The following is a 19,942-nucleotide window of genomic DNA, read 5'->3' on the forward strand; positions in this document are numbered from 1 at the left end:
GAGATAAATACTCTGTTTTTATTAGGAAAAAATTGCTTTGGACTGAATAAAGTCGTTTGATTAACAAGTCAAAGCAGATGGTTTATTGATGTTTCAGAAAGGAGTTTACAAGGTCTAGTGAAAAAAGAGACCCAGCTCTGAATTAACAAATTACCCTGGTATATGGGACATTGACAGTTCACAGCTAATAGATTTATGGGCTACTGCTGGGTGTTTCATCCCCATTTGGTTTATTATGATAAAATATTGGGGCAGAGGTAACCTATAGCCTCATTGCAATATACTGTATCGACCCCTGACCCTGGCAACCTGACAGCAAACCTATATATTAGATTCTTAATTTGTCTTAATCTAACAGGATCCGCTTCTGCGCTGTAATTATTTTCCAAAGGCAATTGCACGAGCATGTGAGTGTGAGAGATGCAGGTGAAGGTGGATCACTTTGTGTATTGCACTGGACATACAGTTAAACTGCTGAAGACCTGAGAGATCACCGTAGGAATAAGGCAGGAGCATCAGTGTCCGGTGAAGCAGGACATGACATTGAGAAGCAATATAATTCCAAGGAGCTGTAAATCACTCTCATAAAAAATTTACAGAGGCACCAGTACAACCTGGAGATATGCACAGCTCCTGACTGGAAACGCAGGCGCTGGAAGAACTGGTGCGACAGAGAGGATCCTTCTTCTGGCTGCTATCGCTGTGCCTTTGCACTTCTCACCCATGGCCATGGCTTTCCAGGGGACAGAGATGTCCTGCAGGCAGCTGTGAACCCACAGTGGCTGAATATTCATGTCTGGTATTTTGGGATTAAAGTACAGTAATTGGATGTAATTGGATGCTTCTGGGTCAGGGCAGCTATATGTTAGCCAACAGTTTAGGCACATGCACTGTCCTCTTGTACACTTTGAGGCTAGTGTGCTGACTGTAACCGCATGCAGCCCAGTCTCAGCACCCAGAACCGTCACATCAGACCAGCTGCTGCTCAAGCTGTTCTCATTCCTTGGCTAAGCCCAGGTAACGGCTACTGACTCCTAAGAATGTGTTCATTTTCAAGCACCCTCATTTAGGTCTGTAGGTTATGTTAATTGCATGCAGTGCCCACTCACACTGCAGGGGGTCTTGCTGGCCACTCATCACAGGTCCAGGTGTGCAGAGCAGTGCCAGGTGCTGCCACTCAACTCAGCGGTGATGAAAAGCAGGAGGAGGGTCCCCAAGCTCTGCTTCATTTGCCAAAGCAATTAGTGCTGAGGACATTACGTACACACCTAGGTCCTGCTGTTGGTTACCAGTGCTTGTCTGCACACAGCATGTCTGCAGCGAGGGTTCTTACTAAGCCAGTCTCTGCAATGGCAGATCAAGCAGATGAGACACTGAGGAGACGAGGAGACATTGCAGCTCAGGACTTAGAAATCTTTGTGCTCAAACAAAAATCAATCAGCATACAGGAGCACCACCTGCACACCCAGCTGGCCCCAGCCAGCTGAGGCTGCTGCCGACTCTGCTGGGGTGCCTTGGTGCAGGGCTGTGGTAATCCTCACCTGTCCTCTGCACTGCTGAGCAATATTTGCGTGCATCTGAAGATGACGTGCTGATGGATGGGACAGAAATGTGTCTTTTATTGCTAATTTTCTCTCTCCCTTTCTTTCCTTTTTTTTTTTTTTTTAAAGGGACTGTCAGACTGTTAGATACAGGAATTCATATGATTTGTTCTGCAGCCATTTCTCCTTTCTCTCCTGCAATAGGATCTGTAGAAATAATTTAAAGAGCGGAAGGTAATTTAGTGTCTTTTTTTACCTCTCTCCACACGTTTCCTATGAGTTCACCAGGTACCCTCTAGATGAACCAATCCTACTGTAAAATATTATTTCTAGGCTTTATTTGACCAATTTATTAACTGTCTGCAGCTTTATTTACCAGGTTCTGGATTAACTCTGAGACCGGTTACTACTCAGAGCCGCTGCTTGCTTGCTTGCTGCCTTTCGTTGTGTTTATCTTTTCTTTGCAAGGAGGGGCTCAAACATATACAAACTGTCCTGAGGCTTAGCAGATATTCCAGAGAATCACAGAGCTGTATCTCATCTTCTCCAGTAATTAGTTACTGTCTCACACCTCATAGGAATCACAGCAAATGCTCTTCTTCGTGCCACTGCTCCCCGGGAAGCGGAAGGGAAATAAAAAAATCATTTCAATGCTTGAAATTACAACTTTCTATCTTACCCCAAACACTAGAGCACAGAAGGTGATGGAGCTGCTTCTGGCTACCTCTGCAGAAAGCTGCCCCAAGGTCATGCTGTCATGGAGCTGGCTGGGGTCTGAGAGCTCAGACTGAGCCTTGAGGAGCCCCAGTGCTGCAGAAGCATTTCTCTGTCCCCCGTGAAGGCATTTGTAGTGTTTCAGCAGCTTTTTGGGTGCTCTGGAAAGCAGATTTCAGCCTGAGAACAAACAGGTGGCAGGCTAGGAGAGAAAATATGTGGAATCTTTCAAACAAAAAAGAGCTAGTTCACTGTAGATAGCAGAGTGGAAGTAGACCTTTGAGAAAGCCTGACAGGGGATGTTGCACAGGTCTCGTGTGTAATTCACAGGGCTCAGCCATGCTTAGACCTGGTTCTCTCTCCACACGGGTGCATCCTGTGATCCAGGTGCTCTTCACTCTGTTCTGAAGTGTGAAGTGTGGCACCTCACTGCTCCCCCCAGGCTGCTCCAGCAGCCATTGCCCATCTGCAGTGCCCAAGGGCTCACCCCAAGCAAGAGGAGCACTTCCCTTCTTCTCTAGGGCCAGTGCTTTCAAAACGTCTTGAAATGTAAGTGCTGGTGTTATTGGCATTAAAGTGGTTAATGTGGTAGTCTGATTCTAAAATCATGGCTGTATAAACCTACCCTCACTATTATTCTGTTATTTTACTTCACAAGTTGCATGTTGTCTAATTGTGATTTACTGCATATTTCTCATATAAATTACTGTAATGGACTCTTTGTCTGGGCTGCATTGCCGTGACAGAGTGTGCTACAAGGTGTCACGTGAACAAGGTTATAGAAAAGATTGAAAAGACTACAAACTATTGTGTGTGAGGAATCACTCCTCTTGTAACTATGCAGACATGCAAGGGGTAGAGTTAAGGGCTATGTGTACAGTCTTGACTTCATAGCATTTCTCATTGTGAGTGTTTAACCATGCAATTCTGTTACTCATGTAATGGAGTATTTTTCTAATGGAGTTTGAGGGGATTTTGTTCAAAATGGAAACCATCAAGATTCTGGAACGCTAAAGATAGATGGTGTGGGGGAGAAGTGTTCCAAATATGGCCCCTCCTGATCTGACTTGAGCTCTGTCAGACCTGCTTATCCTGCACAACCCAGTCCCTCGCCCCCCTTCATGCATGCTGCCAGCCTGCAGATTCAGTGCTCTCCTGGCCGCCATGTGAGTCGAGCCTTGCACACTGTGCAGTCCTGCACCTTTCCTGCTGTGGGCCCACGTTATTATGGCCCGTGTGTGTGAAGCTGTCACAGCAGGGAGCCCTCCACCTATAGTCTGACCACAGGGTTCAAACACATCATAATGGATGAAGCTCCTTTGGCACCAAGACCAGGAGGAGTTTTGCTGCTTGAGCTGCTCTTGGCGAGCAGCAATTCCCAGCATACACCTCAGGTACGGCTCTGCACTGTCTGCTCCCAACGTGGGGGAGCAGAAGGGGAGCGGACCTGCTTCAGTGTGCTTTTTGCCACCTGTCAGCACTTTGCTTGAAGTCTGGCTAGCTGGTTTTCCCACACCTGCAAGCTCGTTATGCCTCAGTGAGGGCATATTGTGGCAGTGGAGTCATGTGCACGTGGTAAAGAGCCAGCATTGTGCATCACCTGATGATTGCTGACAGGTGGGTCTGTATCACCAGCTCATATGGCAGGTTGCTGTGGTTACTGCAGAACCACTGAGGTTCTGCTAAGGAGGGACTGGCAAAAAGGCAGAGGAGCAGTGCCTGTGGGAAGCTGCTGGATGACTCTCTCCAGGAAAGATAGCTTGATGTATCGTCCTGGCCTCCTGCCACTTCTCCTTGGTAAGGGTCTATTTTATTAACATCGTCAAGACTGTAGGTCTAGGAGGAGAATGGAGGAAGTCTGTGGATTCACTGACTAGAGCAAATCACTTACTAGGCAGCAATTTCAGTTTCAGGCCTTGGCTCAATTCCAAACTGTGATGGGACTTAGTCTATTAGTCACAATCAAACAAACTGGGAGCTGCTCTCTAGCAAACTTCCTTACACCGGTCGGCCACCAAAGGTTTGACATCAGGCAGTGGGTGACCAGAGCACCATGGTGCATTTCTGCAGACTTGGTCAAATCAATGTGTCCTTGAAAGAGAAAGAAAAGAATTTTTCCTGACTGAGGCATTAGTTACATCAACTACAAATAGCAGCAGATGTCCCTGACTTAGCTTGTTAAAGACAGCCTGAACTTCATGCGCTCATGAATGGCAAGTTAAAGCCAAACTATACAGAGGAAGGTTTTGCTTTTTGGGGTGGTTCACTGCTGTGCCTCATTTCAAGTTTTTGACCCTTGAACAATTCAGCTGAAAGAATATCAAAACATTCTAAATACATTTTCAAGATATGAAAGTTTCTGGTAGGAAAGTTTTTGAAAAGTTATGAGCAATAGGAAAACAATTGCATGCAGTAGCAATTATTCTGCAGTTTTATTGTAATGACTAATGCTCAGCAGTGGCCATAACTGTACTCTAATCCCCACTGTACTCCTATTTTCTTCCTGTATTGCTGGACTTCAGGCATTAAAGTGATATCCTAGATGGAAAAAGAATCAGGAACTGATTCCCAGTACTGAACCACAATATTATCCTATGCATACAATATCTTGTATTTCACTGATGTACTCACTTATTTTATAGCAATATTTTCCAGGTGAGCTTTTTTTTTTTTTTTTTTTTTTTTTTATTTAATGTTTTTATTGGATTCTTTTCTTGCAGTGCTGGTGATGATCCACCAAGTACGATTCTTTTGCTTGGCCTTCTGATGAGCTAAATAAACAGATATCTCATGCAGTAGGAACTGTCCTGTTATTTCATAAGCATCTCATGTGCTTGAGGCCAGTGGGCTTAGCACGGGGTTAGTATGCATGCACAAATAGTTTATAAAGCTGCTTTGATTATGAAACCCCAAAAAGGATATTACGTTTTTATTACAAAATTGTTCTTGATTTCTCTACAAAGAAAATACAAAGTTCCAGGCATTCTCATGGCTTGCTGTCATGCTTCAGTTCTGAAGAAGGAAAAGAAAGTGAATTTCCATCACTTTTCTTCTTCAGACCGCAGTGCTTTTCTCTCGCTTTGTTTCCTAGCTCCATCACTACAAGCACACCCCAGCCCAGTCGAGCTTCCAGCTAACGAGGCGCTACGGCCAGAAGGAACTGCAGCTGCAGCATCATTATTCACACCTTTAGGATTCCACTAAGCTCAATTCATACCTGCTTCTCTACCAGGAGTGCTGGGGCAGCCTTGTAGGGAGCTCATTCGTTTCCTACGATTTAGCATTTGTCTGTAAGTTACATTTTTGTTCCCCTCTGGTAAATAATTGGGTTTTCTACGTGGCCTCATAAATAGAGCCATGCAGGTTTCCCAGACCCGAACCTCGGCTACGTTCGTGCCATCTCCTCCGCCTTCCCGTCACTGAAACCAGGCGCTACAGAGCCAGCCTGGCCCTCCTACAGCCGCGTGCCCCCGGCTGAGGTCAGACCCGCATTTGGCCTCAGCCGCCCTCGCGGCCCCGGGTCGTGCCGCCCGCCACGAGCCCGGCCGCGCGGCGCTGCGCTGCCGGCCGTGGGAGGAGCCGCCCCGAGGGCCGCAGTTGTGTTGCTCTCCGCCACCGCGACAACGCGCCGTTTAGAAGGTCAGCATTTACAAAAGCTCCCAAAGGCCCCGCGCCCACCGAGCCAGGAGCTGCGGCCCATGGCAGCGGGACGCCAAGCGCGAGCAGCCCGTCGCCATGGCAACCGGCGCTCCGTCCGCGTCCCCCGAGCTTCGCCGCCAGCCCTTCGCTTCGATGCCCAATCGTCGACGCGCGAGAGCCAGCGGCCGCGCTTCTGTTGGGCGACACTCACGTCAATCAATACGTCCGGAACCAGTAGGTTCGTGAGGATTTGCGGGCGGGAAGCCCCTGCCCTTGTTGAGTGCTGATTGGTTTTCTGGGGCCGCGGGGCGGGGCTTCGCGTCGCCCTCTTCGGGATTGGGCGGGCGCCGCCAAACGGTAGCGGCTCTTTCCGCTGTTGGGGGCTGCGTTGGCGGCGTCAGGAGCGAGAGGAGGGCAGGTCCCTCGTGTTGGTGACCGGGATGGCGGTTACTTTATCCTGCCGCAGTGCTTATTGCATAGAATTTTGTGTAATTCCACAAGGAATTAATTTTCACCCCAAGGTGCCGTGCAGGAGTTAATGCCCATCTAATGACCCAGCGCGCTTTGTTTTAAACGCGCTCAGGACACGCGTTCGCTGTCTGGACCGCAGCTGAAAGAGCAGCTCTAATTAACGGCATGTGGTAGCGAGAAACCGATTCCCTGCTAAGCACAAAGCGCGTGCAGCTTGCTTGAGACGTCCTGTATATTCCTGGTTATATTGCCTTCCAGAAAACATTCTGAGCTTTATTTCACTTTTAAAGTCACGTCGCTGACTACGTGAGGAATCTGGCGGGGAAGGGTTGGACAGAGGCAATAAATAGAGCGGTAAGAGCACGCGGTGCTCAGCGCTGCTTATGGGCAGCACAGCCCCCCATCCCAGCCATCTTCTGCCGTCCTCATCCACACGCTGTGATGGCGGTTTTGCAGCTCGGCTCTTAGCATCACCTTCACCAGAACGCGACCCGTCTGCTGTCTGAGCGCAGCGTTGTTACACGCGTGCTGTGTGTGTGCAGCTCTCGTGTGGTTCTGGTCGGGTTTTGGTCCCGATTACCATTGCACAGTCACGCTCTTTCTAGGTGACCCGGGAGCCCCCTGGAGACGCCTCTTTGTATTCGGCTCTGCTTATTAATGAATGCGGAGCCGATATAAGCGCAGTCAGCTTTGTGGTACTTTTGAGATGACGGCATCTTACGAAGCGTAAATTGTTTTCTGCTGACTTTATGTATGTTTGAAGATGGTGTGAAAAATCCAACTCTCGTATTAAACTCTACACGCGATGGCGGTGAGGGCTGTGTGGTGGCAGCAGGGCACAGCAGCACTTCGTATTTCTGAACCGAAGAGATGAAAGAGAAACCAGCAGCCAGGTAAACTTCTCTTAATTGAGGTTAAATTAAATTCGCTCCAGCTTTTGCTTTACATAGCCTCATATTTCTTCTGTTTTCTGTTTCTCATCAGCTTTCTCCAAGTTTTAGTCAGAAACTGTTCTTTATTTGCCTATACCAGTGCCTCAGGTGTGCGCTCTCAAGAACAGCTGAGTAGTGCTACCATCCATACATATTTCCAAGAGTGAAATAAAGTTTCTTTGGTGCGGCCACAGCCCAATTAGCATAGATGATTAAATCCCATACGTATTTTCCCACCTTACAGTAAAAACCCTTGAAGGTGGATTGATAAAAAAAAAATCATTCCCCTTCTTCCTGGTAACTAAAATAAGGCTGTAAAGCACTGCTGAATGCATCTGGTGAGCCCACGCTTGCCTTCCATTGAAGCAGAGCAAATGCAATCACCAGCACTCTTACCCTTTCTGAAGGGTTGGTGCACTTGAAAAGAATTGGATGATTTGTAGACAGATTCTGTCCCAAGTCTCAGTGTAAGGAAAGGGCGTGTGGTTTCTTTTTCCTGTTGCTGAGAATCAAAGCCATTATGTGCAATTCAACCACCTTTGATTCCTCAGTCAGTGCTGATCTGGGGATAAGTACGATTGCCAGAGAGAAGAAAGAAGTGGATGTGACCTTGGTGATAAAATTCCATTTTAGAAAGCCAGAATATTCATTGTATTTTTAGAAGGTATTTCTTAGGAGAAAGTAAGTAGGTTACAGTGAAAATAACTGTTTGGTGGAAGGAATGAGAAGTTCGGCTTAATTTGGGGATCGTTGCATTTGTGGAGTGAAATAGAGCTGGGGTAAATGAAGGAAGCTGCCTTCTTAGAAGCACGAAGGCCGGTGGCTGTCTCTTGGCTGGTGTTCCCATTTTTCCAGTAAGCTGTCTGCCATGCGGAGGTGTATAACCCTAATGGCTTGTTGTATGCCATTAAAAGGTATTGTACACTCATAAAAGAATGACATTTTGATCAATGCTGTTAAAAGAATTACTGTCTTGACACAGAAAAGCTTTCCTGCTGCAAGTTTAAAAATATGCCTTTAAAAGCTTTTTATTGAATACCTTTGCATCTCTCAGAAATGTGCCATTTTGGCACAGGGCTGCTCTGAAGTATTCCACGTTGTGCCCTAAATGCAAGACCTGTTTACCATCAGAACGGAGGGAGGCGAGGCAGGTGTATTCACTTAACTACTGTCATGGGGATGAAGGAAAAAGCACCTTGAGCTAGACTTGTATGCAGTCTAAAAATAAGAACTCCATGCTTTTAAAGGGTCTGAAACCATTTGAAAGCTGTTTGTTTTTGTTTTGCCATTGATTCCTGCCTGTCCCTCTGGGTTTGTTTGAGTGTCCCTTCGGACTCTGAAGCATATTGATGTTGGAGGGAGGCAGGTGGTAACAGGAAAACCACAACATCGCTGCATCTGGAGCCCTGCTCATGGGCGGGTTGGCTGCATTTAGACAAACCTGGGTTGGAGGTTCTAGGTGGCTCGGTCATGGTGTACAACTCTTCCTAACAGAAGGGTGATTTCTGCTACGCAAAGTGTTGGAACTGCTGGTTAATCATAGCTGCAGACATAATGTTTGTTTGAAAATGGCTGAAATTGCAATGAACTGTTGGATGTGGTTTGGCTGTAGCCGCTGCTGAGAATGGTCGCAGGGTGGGACCCGAGGAATCCCCTCCTGGCCCAGCACTCTGCAGCTCCATCCATCCCAGGGCTGTGTAGCTCCCCTGGCTCAAACAGAAGGGTTACAGTCCCGGCGCCTGGAGGCTCACGTACAGCTCTCAGCTTTGTCACATCTGTGTGCATCTCAAGCGTTCCCTCGGTCACCGTTTCGGGCCTTCCATTGTTTAGCTGATGCGAGGTGTCTTAAATGCTTTCTGTAATGGATAAAGGTGGATGGTTTGGGAGAAAGAGCGCCGTGGAGCTGTGCTGTTGATATAACGAGATTTCAGACAACTCGTCCAAGGCTTCGTTATTCTTTCCCTTTTCATACATTTATGGCCACACCAAAGCAATACACGCTCTGGTGTGTCTCATGTCCTGCCGTGGGGCTGTCAGCAGCCGGGTGGGTTTGTAACAGTGAAGAACAGTGGAGTGCTGAACGATACTTCAGTAAATCAGATGAAAAAAGCTGTGTAACTTATGGTGGAATTTTGTTCCTTTGATGACAGCAGAACATCTTGTTGTACCATATGTGAGCTGCTCCTCTTAAATAGGGCTTTTTAAGATTTCTTTCAGAAAAAGGAAATGTTAATAATGTGCATTATCTGCAAAGCATTGTACAAAAGGAAGAAGCAGGAGAGCTTGGGTGTGTATGTGTGATGAGACCTGAGAGGCATACCATCGTGCTGCTTCCTCCCTGTCTCTCAGGTGTCTGAATTTCATCCCATGGAACAGCCTGCTTGTGTGGAGGAGCACAACTGCTTCCTTCCTTCTGTACCAATGAACGTCTTGGTAGCTCTGGGGCAGAGGGTTGTTGCTTTAACAGAGTGGGGATCAAAGGCTGTGTGTGGCAGGGAACTTGCCAGTGGCAGTGGCTGGGTGACAGTAACTTGCAATGTATCAAAGCACACAAAGGTTGTTCTTCTTTGGCTATTGTGTCTTGTGATGTATGCTTCCCATGCCAGTTCCACTTCTTTTCCCAGACTGGGCAGACACTGAAGCAACTGGCATTTTAGAAGCTTTTGTATTTTGAAGGGAAATGTGCTGCTTATGCTATTGGTAGTACCTCATTAGAGCACTGTCTTGGTTATTTCTGAAGACTTGCCTTTGCTCAGATGTGCTGTGTGTCCACGACTTCAGCCCAGTCATCCCATCCGTGCTGCCTCATTCTCCTTTGGTTTAGGTCCCAGCCCACACAGAACAGCGTGTTCTTCAGCTGCGCATCTCCTGTGAAGAGCTGATTTGGACTTTGTTGTTGTTGTGGGTTTTGTTTTTGTTTTTAAACGCTTTCTGTTTCCATTTGTATATGTGTACTGTAAGGAAAAGTGCAGGGAACTGGAACCTCCAATGTTTGTTTTAAAGGCAAGAGGGAGTGAGGGCAGAGACCTCTGTGGCTCACATTCTGGATTATTCCCTGTGCCACCCCCAGCCCTCTGTTGTCTTCTGTGCTGCATCAGGCCCTATCTGCTGCCATCTGTTGTGTGCTATTTTTCTGGCTAAGCCTTGCCTGTGTAATTTTAGCTTTGGAGCAAATTTGAAAGTGAAGTTATCACCATAGTCCTGTTCACTGACAATATCTCCCTGAAGCTCCTTTTGAATGTTCTTCTACAATGACCTTTTAGAATCCCTGTTTTCAGGACAGCCGACAGGCTCTAAGTGTAGCTTAGACATGCTTGCTTACATTTGGCTATATTAAAAACTATGATCTTTGCTTGACTCTTCTTTACCAGGCAAACTAAATGCCTTTCTATCCCTCATCCTTGTTTTCATCATTCCGTAGTCTGTAAATTTGTTCAGTAATCATCTTACTCTCCTTTTTCCCTGATGCACAGACAGAGATGGTCAGGCTCTCAGAGGTGGGATAAAATAACCCATTCTCTTTTGTTTTGATATTTAATTGGTATAAGCTGGAAACATTTACTTAGTGTTTAGCCTCATCTACAAATAAGTTTTGAGGCCTATCTGTCCCTAACCCACTTGATGTGTCATGTTGATTTTGAGTTTCTTAATCAAATGTCATTTTTCATCAAGTCAGCTGCCTTATAAAAATCTACTATATCTGTGCTATTAATTAGCAATAAACTTATGATTAAAAATTAAGCTAATCTAGGAACATATCTCCTGAAAATTTATGTAATTAGCATTACATTACTCTCTTCAGTTTTTTCTTATCTGGAGCCCTGTGTTGGCCGTTCTGTGGCTCTGAGAACATTGTCAGACCGACCAGATTAACTATATAATAACTATAGTTAACGGAGTCACCGTATCTCCTTTAAATAAAAAAAATGTTATTGGTTTATATTTGATTAATATTTTGGTGTAAGTTTTTACAGCTGTGAAATACAGAAATACAAATTTTACCACTAAAACCAACTCTGTAGAAGTTGATCATTCCAGTAAAATGTAATCCAACCCATCTAGCACCGAGGCTAGTTGTTTGATACCGATATCCAGATCACACAGTTCTTAGCCTTCAAATTGATTGAATAGCGTTAGGGAAGTGGTGGGAGTACATTTCTGGGCAGCGCAGGAGGGCAGAGCTCTTCTTTGCAGGACCTTACAAATCTGTGTCAGCACCTGTTTTCGTGTGCTGATAACTGACTTCCTGGTGAGATGCATTAGAAACACACACGATTTTGCTCATTGATCAAAATTTTGCTGAGTTCTTACGCATAAGACAAGCCTGAAGAGAGCAGCAACTGAAGGTGAAGTGTTTCAGTAAGAGGAATACAGAGGACCCTGGTGTAAAATGGTGTCCCTTTGTGAAAAGATTTATGAAAAATAAATGCGGTATCTCAGATGGAAGATCAGATGTGTGATGGATACCTGTTGAGTATCTCCAGGGAATAAGCAGATGAGCAAAATCAGTAACGTGAGACTGGGAAGGGGTCTGCTTTATTACTGGCTGTAGTCTTAGGAAACACCTTTATGCCATAACTTGTGGTAGAGGCATATTCTGAAATCTGGAAGGTTCTTAGTGTAGAGTTTTCCTTACCTGGAACTAATGTTACTGAGAAGGAGTAAATTAAACAGTAGCTCTGAGGTACGTTTGCTTTTAAGTCTAGAACTTTGATTGCAGGTGGGTATATTTTCTTGTTATGGGCCTTTCCTGAGGGTAGGAGCTGCTCTAGTGAACCACATATTGAGAAAGAGACGGTTCATTCTGCTTCCCTTCTATTTTTAGAAATGCAGTTTGAGGGATGTTTTCTTTGTAGCTCTGGTGTTGAGGCTATAGGGATTTCACAGCTTTCAGCAGAAAGAAAAGGTAGCTTTACATTCAGTTCAGAGTCTGATATTTGTTTTATTAGTGGAAATTTTTGCCTCGTGTGTCTTCCCCATTCTAGATAACCTTTTCTTGTCATCTAAGAAATTAATTTCTTTGTTGGAATCATCGCAAGTAAACTTGATAGCAGGAGTGCTGTTATTGAGGCAGCTTACACAGTGATTTGCTAAGTACAGCCTCTTCATATAATGCGAAGCAGAAGTCAATTTATTGACCACTTCTGGGATTTCAGGAATCTGTTGAACTACCTGTTTTTTATCCTTCTCTCATAAAATTTACCACGAATGCAGTTTTCCTGGCACTCTCTTGGAAAGGATTCTCTCTGATGCCCAGTCATACAATAATAGCAATCATTGTTTGCTACTTGCTGCTGTACAATACATTTCGACTTTATTAAAAAGTGTATACGAGGTCATGTAAGGTAGCTGTTGTGACATCAGATTCTTACAGGCTTTTCCTAAAATACTTTCCAAGGCAGAGAGGACATCAATGCTTATCTGGGCAGGGCAGTTACTGGCTTGCTGGCCACACTGTCAGTCCTCCTCAGAGAACGTATTTAACTTGGGGAAAAACATTATGAAAAGGCCAACTTCATTCTGTGTGCGATATCGCTTGTGCCGCAGCACATCTCTCCTGTAAGGTGTAACCTGCACTTCTCTGGAATCCTAACAAAACATTCCCCCACGTAATTTGATTAGATTTTGCTATTTGCTGAGTATGCATAATGACTGATTACACTTTTTGGTAAACTTTCTTCTTTGAAGTAAGGTGTATGTTAGGAATGAGAGGGACTTGAGTTCTCTCTGGTGGTCTGTAAAAAGAGTTGATATTTGATTATATATATAATATATATATATATATTTCTATGGATTATGAGAAGTTCTTAGCAGATTTGACTTTTTTCTCCTCCTGCCAATTGCAGATATTAGCAAGGGGTACAGAAAACTGTTCAGGAATATGCTTCTGTCAGGTTGTATAGGATGATTATCGCATGGCATGCTTATTTTTATTCCCTCTATAATCTACGTGGAAGATCTGATCTCTGCAAGCGAAAAGCTGGGACGTCAATCTGCCTTTGAAATTCGGCATCGTGTTCAGTGTAGAGCTTCCTTCTGTGTGCTTAGCTGTTCAGTCAGAGCCCCAAACTCTGTTTCTCACTAATGCTTTGTCAGAGAGCTGTCCTCTTCAGAGAGATTGAAATGAGTAATAGTCTTTCGACACTATTGGCAAGTGGCTTTCACGGTCCATGGCGGATCTAATGAACTACAGCTGCCTGGTTGGAAAATCCGGCCTTTGATTGCCTGAAAGGAGACTTCTGAAGTCTCTGCTTGGATTCATTGACTTTCTTAGGATTTTGTTTTTCTTAAGAAGAGGACAGGGAAAACATTCTTCTTTGTAATCCAACATTCACAGATCTCGATTTAAGGTAATGGTGATGCTGCACAGTAAAAATTGCAGGACTGACATGCAGTATAGACACGCTTGGAAATGTAAATACAGAGGAGCATGCCCAGCTGTGGAAAGTATGTGTGTAAGCCAGCTTCCACACTCATCGGATCTGCCACCAGCAGAGACTGCAAACATCTTTTCCTCAGGGAGGGATTCCAGCAGGAGCTGTTCCGTCCACCAAGGTGTGCATGGGCAGGAGAGGCTCCACGTTGTTCAGAGGGATGTCCTCACCGGCCCGGGAGCGAAGCTAGGCCTGGCAGCCTGCATGTACCCATCACCATTTGGAAATTGGGCAATGCTGAAGGTTTCTGAGTGAGAGCTGGGTGATAATGGGGTTTGACTGCTTGGATTTCGGGTGGTGTGGTTTGGCTTGGTTTTCAAGGAACTGGCTGAGAATGTGAATATATTTTCCTTGATATACGTATCTTTCCTATTCTTTGTGACAGATTGGGCAGGAAACAATTTCACAAAGCAATCTATAAAATTTTGAGGTAATTTGATATATATTTTTGTCCTCTTCCATCTATAATTTTGTTTATTCAGCTGAAAAACCAAAGTTCGGAGGATAACATACTACAAGCCACAGGCAAATTGTACAATTTATTTATATATGTGCCCCTCCAGGTTCACTTTCAGGATATATCTTCCTTTAATTGAAATTAGTCTCTCACAGAGTTTTGCCTACAATATTAGATGTGGACCCTCTCAGTAAAGAGCGTTCCTATGCTTTTTTCTCCTGGTTTTGCTTGTTTTCCGTCTCCACTTTCCGTTTTGTTGCTGTTCACACAACTCCTACTCATTTTGATTTGTCTCCTACTTCAGGGAGCCACTGTCCTGCTTCAGAGCCTAAGTTCTGGGAGCAGGATCAAGAAGCATCTTCTTGAGCATGGTGCTGGGCCCTGCATCCTCTCCAGCAAGTGAAGGATAATGTTGCAAACTTACTCTTGGTGTTCCTGTTTGTAGTGAGGAAGCACTGGTAGACATAACCAGAGATTTGCCAACATTTTGTCTTTCCGCTCACGGGCAGGAGATGGGAAGGGAACTTCTTCTCTCCTCGGGCTTCCTCCTCCATTGCTGCCCCACTGAACTCCTGCTGCAGCCCCAGGGCCTCCAGCCTGCAGGAGCTGCCAGAGGATCCCTGCAGAAGGGTCAGGTTCTGCTTGCAGTGTCTCCTGGAGTTCTGCTGCTTACCTGGAAGTAGAAACCCAGGATTTTGTGGTTCCAGTCTTAGAAACAGAACATCAATGGAACTTGCTGGGGAAATGAACTTGTCAGCAGAGATGTGCGTTCGTTCAGTGTCAAGGCGCGGGTCAGTAGGAGTCCTAGCACTGAAGTGGTGGGGCTGACAGAAGCATGATTAACTTCAGTGTGTTTTGGTGATAAGGGTGTTTGTGCTATGCTATTGCTATTTTCTGGGTAAAATTTGTGAAAGTTATGGTTCTCACCTTTCTGATTTCCTCAGAGAAAGATGCTTTTTTCTCATCTCCCCTTTCTTTGCCATCATTTCTTCTCTGCCAGGCAGTTATCCGCAGGGAAGCTGAGCCCGAAGATGGTGAGTGCACAAAGAATGTGCATTGCAGCTTTGTGGTTCAGACACCATAAGGCAGCTTCTCCACTCTGTCTTTAATTAAACTTGGGTTTTTCTGTTGTTGTAGCTGGAAGCAGTGTGCTGACACAACTCACTCTTGTATAGAACAGATTAAAATGTCAATGTTTTAATGTTCTCGTCTGTGGGAAAAAGAAAATAGTTGGGTGTTTTATTTTTAACTTAAAAAGAGACTGTGCTATGGAAAAGGTTTACTTGTGTGAGTTGGAAAATCACTCCAACGATTAAAGATACAGAGCTCCATTTAATGTTAAGAGTTTGTAAAAGACTGAGAAGGTGAAATCTCTTTAGCGACAGGCTGCCATCGGGCCATACCAGTTTAAAACAATGATTACAAACTTACTGTAATTGTAATCATTCACTCTGCTCTGTTTCCTTCACATTCATGGCACAGTATATACTCACACACATCTCAGGAGCTCGTGTGCCAACCTGATGAATGTGCTCGAGGGATGGAGCAGAATGGAAGTACCTGAAGAGAGCCATCAAAAGCCAGTAGTGTCCTCGGTGCTGTGACCTGTTCCTGGAGAAGGAAGCTTATCTATTTCCTAGGGAAGAAACGTTCGTGTAAGAATAAAATTACAGTTCAATTTATGTTTTTAGCACGTTTGCTTCCTTGTCAGACTGAAAAGAGACAACAGACCAGGTTTGGATGCGTAGGCTCCAGCTCCGTTCAGTGGTGCTGGGACAGCAGTTACGTGTGGTGCTGTGCAGGAGCACAGACTCGAGCCCTTGGGTAGCTGGGTGCTGTCAGCTCAGCCTCACACCCTGCTGAGGATCAGAGCCCCAAATGCTCAAGTGCCACAACGACTTGGTTCTGTGGGCTACTGAGGAGCTGGGTTTACTGGTCCATTTACAAGACCACTCAGATACGTCAAAACATTCTCTCAGAGAAGAAAATTGAAGTAACACACAGAGGACACTCTGGATTTTCCTCTATTTCAGTGACCTGCTTATCTTTTTTCACCTATGGAAGGGATGGGTTTATTGTAGGGTAACCGGTTGAATATGGAAGCCTGTCTGCTGGACTGGGGCTAAGCTGACAGCTGTCATTGCCTACTTTGGAAAAATGTTGTTTTTCTTTGGAAAGTGCCTTCCAGCCCTTATTTAGAGATTTACTTAATGTGGGCTGTGCTATGGGTTAACATCTGTGGAATCTCTGTTTCCCTGGCAGTTGCATCTCCCTTGGATGTAAAATTACAGATGCTCACCAATGCCCTGTTTTTGTTGTTTTTGTTTTGTTTTGTTTTTAAGAAGGGAGAAGAAACAAACCACTTAAAATAAGCAAATAAAAGAGCTCCCACTGAACAGTTATACTAAAAGAATAGTGCTACATGTGTCTCCCCTCTCCACCTCTCACTTAATCTTTTGCAACCATCTCCTACTTCCTTGCTGCTGTGGGATCAATTTGTTGGCAAGGGTTATTCAAACATTAGCAGAATGCATGTTCTTACTGTTCTTGTTGGACGTGGTGTCGAAGCCAACAATAACAACTCTCGTGTGGGAACTAATGCTGGGTATTTGAGTCAAGCTGTTCTTGGTGGTCTGTACTTTACTGCAGTAAAAAAAATGCAAGAGGTTTCTTTTCCCATAGTATTCATCTGTGTTCCCGTTGTTCGTTGTTTATGGGATCACAGTGCCCACGGACCGCTGGACCGAGTGCTTCCATTGGGTTCTGTGGCTTCCTGTGCTTTCAGTCCCTGCTCGGTGTGCGCCTTTTGGAGGTGTGGGATTTTGGTGTCACCTCTCCATCCTCTGGTTGTTGTCAGTACGTCTCTTTGAGGTGAAAGCTGACCGTGGGGACACTTGCTAGGGCAGATAATTTTTCATTGCGGTCGCAGGGCCGTCCGGAGGGCCCCGGCTGTGGGTTGGGTACACAGCACTGAGCTGTGCTGAGCCCAGAGGTGCTGCATGGTCTGAGCGTGGACCTCCTCTCACCAAAACCGGACCGTGCTCTCCCAGCAAACGCAGGGCTGGTGTGGAGCTGGCGCCGTGCTTTGTGACAGCAGCCACCACAAATTCCTCACTGGTTGTGCTTTGTTGCCGAAGTGAGAATCCACAGCACGGGGACATTTGGGGAAGCGGAATGGTTTGAAGCTTTCTGTAATTCTTCCTGTTACCCTCAGGGCACTCTCTGAAGAAAATCACCTCTTTGTACCGTCTCTGGGATGTGCAGCAGTCCCAGATCAGGCATTTCTCTATTAAGTAAAAGGTACCATAAGCCTAAAAGCACTGAATTCAGTATTTTGAATCTCTAGAGACCAATCCCAGTGCGTATCTTGTTTGGGCTAATTTACTGAACTAGTTTGTTTCTTCTCCTGCATAACAACCACTCCACCCACGGCAGTATTGAAGTTGGTTTTGTCTCTGTAGCTGCCAGGAATAACTTTACTTTGCATGGATAATTAACTGGATTGAGTAACAGGAAAAAAAAAGAAAAAAAAAAAAAAGCCATTTTATTCCCAAACTGTGGTAATAATAAATCTGTTACTACTTTTGGCTCTCCGTGTTATGACCATAGTTGGGTATGTCTTAATGAGGAAGTGGCTTCCTTTTCCGGAGCTCAGATACCAGCAAGGAGCCTGCATCCCCAGCATGGGTTTGGGCTGGGGGGAGCAGAAGGGCAGGAGATGGCTGTTCTGTTGTGTTTGTCATTGTTTTAAACTAAGCAGCAATTCCTGAACACAAGTAACTTTTATCATTATTTTTTCCTGCAAGATGTGCATTTCCTATCTTTGAGACAAGGTAAAAATGGAATTTCTGATCATGTTAAAATCAATGATTTTGTGAGATGGGAATCTTTCAAAGTACGTTTTTCTTTGATTTAAAATAATAATAAAAAAAAGCGACAACAAAGTATTAAAAATAGGCTTAATTTTGAGTTGCTTTGTAATTCTAAAATTAACACTTTGAGAGATATTTGGAGCATTTCTGCAGAGAGATTTGGTTTATTCCACTCTAATTTCTGCACAGCTTATCTTCTCTGCAAACCAGTCACAGTGAGATAAAGCCGAGGAAGGGAATGTAAAAGACTTTAATACTTTTTAAATAGTTATGGTTACAGATCTTGGGAATTGTGGAAGTGACCCCTTTGTGTTCCCCGCAGTGAACAGCAGTAGGTTGATACAGCAGCTGCAAGGGAGGACTGTGAGCACAACGAAACACGGTGTTTGATATCAGAAGCATCTGAAGTTGACAGAGGTAGCTTTGGAAACGGAAAAGCTATGAGCATAATTTCTCATTAATAACTCCATCTGTGTTATTGTTCTGCCTAAAACTTGTTCCTGCTTTCCAAAGAAGGCAAAACAGGAAAGATATTAAATTCATGTGAAAAATTTAAGTCTAATATGTATTTCAAACTGTCCTATCGTGCATGAGGAAGAAAAGATTAAAGCTGCATACAGCAGCCTTCCTTTAGAAAGTGAGCTGGGAGGAGGAAGTCAGCACCAAGGAATGTTCTCACCAAAGGTAAGGAATTGCATCTGTGTCTTGAATGTCACACTTACTATTTGTTTTAGTTGAAAAAATAACAGAAAAACAATTGTGGTAAAGAGAAGTAAATCATGGAAGCTGCATTCTTGCTGGATTAAGAAAGGAAACAGGGAAACTATATTTAAAATGAGCATGAGAAAACAATTTGCTGGGATTGAGAGGGCAGGGTTTGTTGCTCCTTCTAGCCAGCTTTAAACACTTGTGGTCTGAAATGGTCATCTGTTATTTTGGGGATAATAAATCCAAGTAAATTTGTAGACACCCCAAGCAGAAACTTGCATCCTGCAATACTGAGGATGCATCACTTGTGACATGCAGAAATCCATCCGAACTCTGATGCTGCTAAGGCTGGTATTGCAGGACACAGATTGGCCCCCTTTCTGTGTGAGGTAGGCTTCAGAGAAACACCTTCCGGATCCAATCCACTCCCCTCATGTGTCTCGATACTTCAGTTTGTTGATGTTTTGCAGACACTGGACCATTTCCAGGCTACGGTTCACAAGTTCTATGTCCTCCAGTCAGTGTGCATGACTTGTTTTGTTTTCATGTGAAGATTCTGGCTGTCTCAGCTATGTAGGATGGCTGTTCTGCTAGGTGACCGACTCCCTGCCACGGGGGAAGATAAATTGGACAGCACATGTATCACTTCTCAGGTCTTCTGTGGGTGGATGGACAGCTTAGTTGCATCGAAGTGCTTGCAGTAGATGGAGCCGTCCCCCAGTGAGTACTCGTTAGGACAGAACAGTTGGGAGCACTGGCCTGTTGGGGCTGAATCTTCTTTTTTTTTTTTTTCCTGCATCAGTCACTGTGTTTTACGTGCCAGTAGCTCTTAGCTTTACCTCCTCATTGCTGCAAGCTGGCTGCTGAAAAGGAATTGCTTACCTGACAACAGTGAGATTGTATGGGAAATAGACAAGCCTGGGATAATGCTGATAGATTGGAAGTTGTTTATGCAAAGATTTCTAAGGGAGCGGGACAAGTTGCTTGTAACATAACTTTCTAATTTAGTTTTGTTAGTTTTTATTCTGCTTCTGGGTACTTAACAGCTATGGCATGTGTGCTGCTTTCCCATCTGCACGGAATAAAAGAAATGCAATTGTATTGCATTATTGCATATGTTGCTTTCATATGTAGACCTCAGTTCAGTTAGTCACTTCAGGGCTAGGCAGCTGGA

General features: G+C 44.8%; 1 protein-coding gene across 24 annotated transcripts in view; it reads left to right on the forward strand.

The window, feature by feature from the left end:
• Nucleotides 1-6,428: 6,428 nt before the first annotated feature.
• The window catches only part of LOC122161872 (trichohyalin-like), a 108,489-nt gene continuing 94,975 nt past the window's right edge, over nt 6,429-19,942 (forward strand). For 11 of the 24 annotated variants that reach the window (XM_042821589.1, XM_042821603.1, XM_042821582.1 and 8 more), the window contains exon 1: nt 6,697-7,258. The gene's annotated coding sequence lies outside the window, so the exon portion shown is untranslated. Of the gene's footprint in view, nt 7,259-19,307; nt 19,489-19,942 lie in introns of those variants that run through there. The other 13 variants (XM_042821600.1, XM_042821601.1, XM_042821605.1 and 10 more) reach the window with 10 other exon arrangements.

The sequence above is a fragment of the Centrocercus urophasianus genome, unplaced genomic scaffold, assembly GCF_019232065.1.
Source record: "Centrocercus urophasianus isolate 14NV4802_14NV808 unplaced genomic scaffold, USGS_Curo_1.0 seq_2, whole genome shotgun sequence".
Lineage (NCBI taxonomy): Eukaryota > Metazoa > Chordata > Aves > Galliformes > Phasianidae > Centrocercus > Centrocercus urophasianus.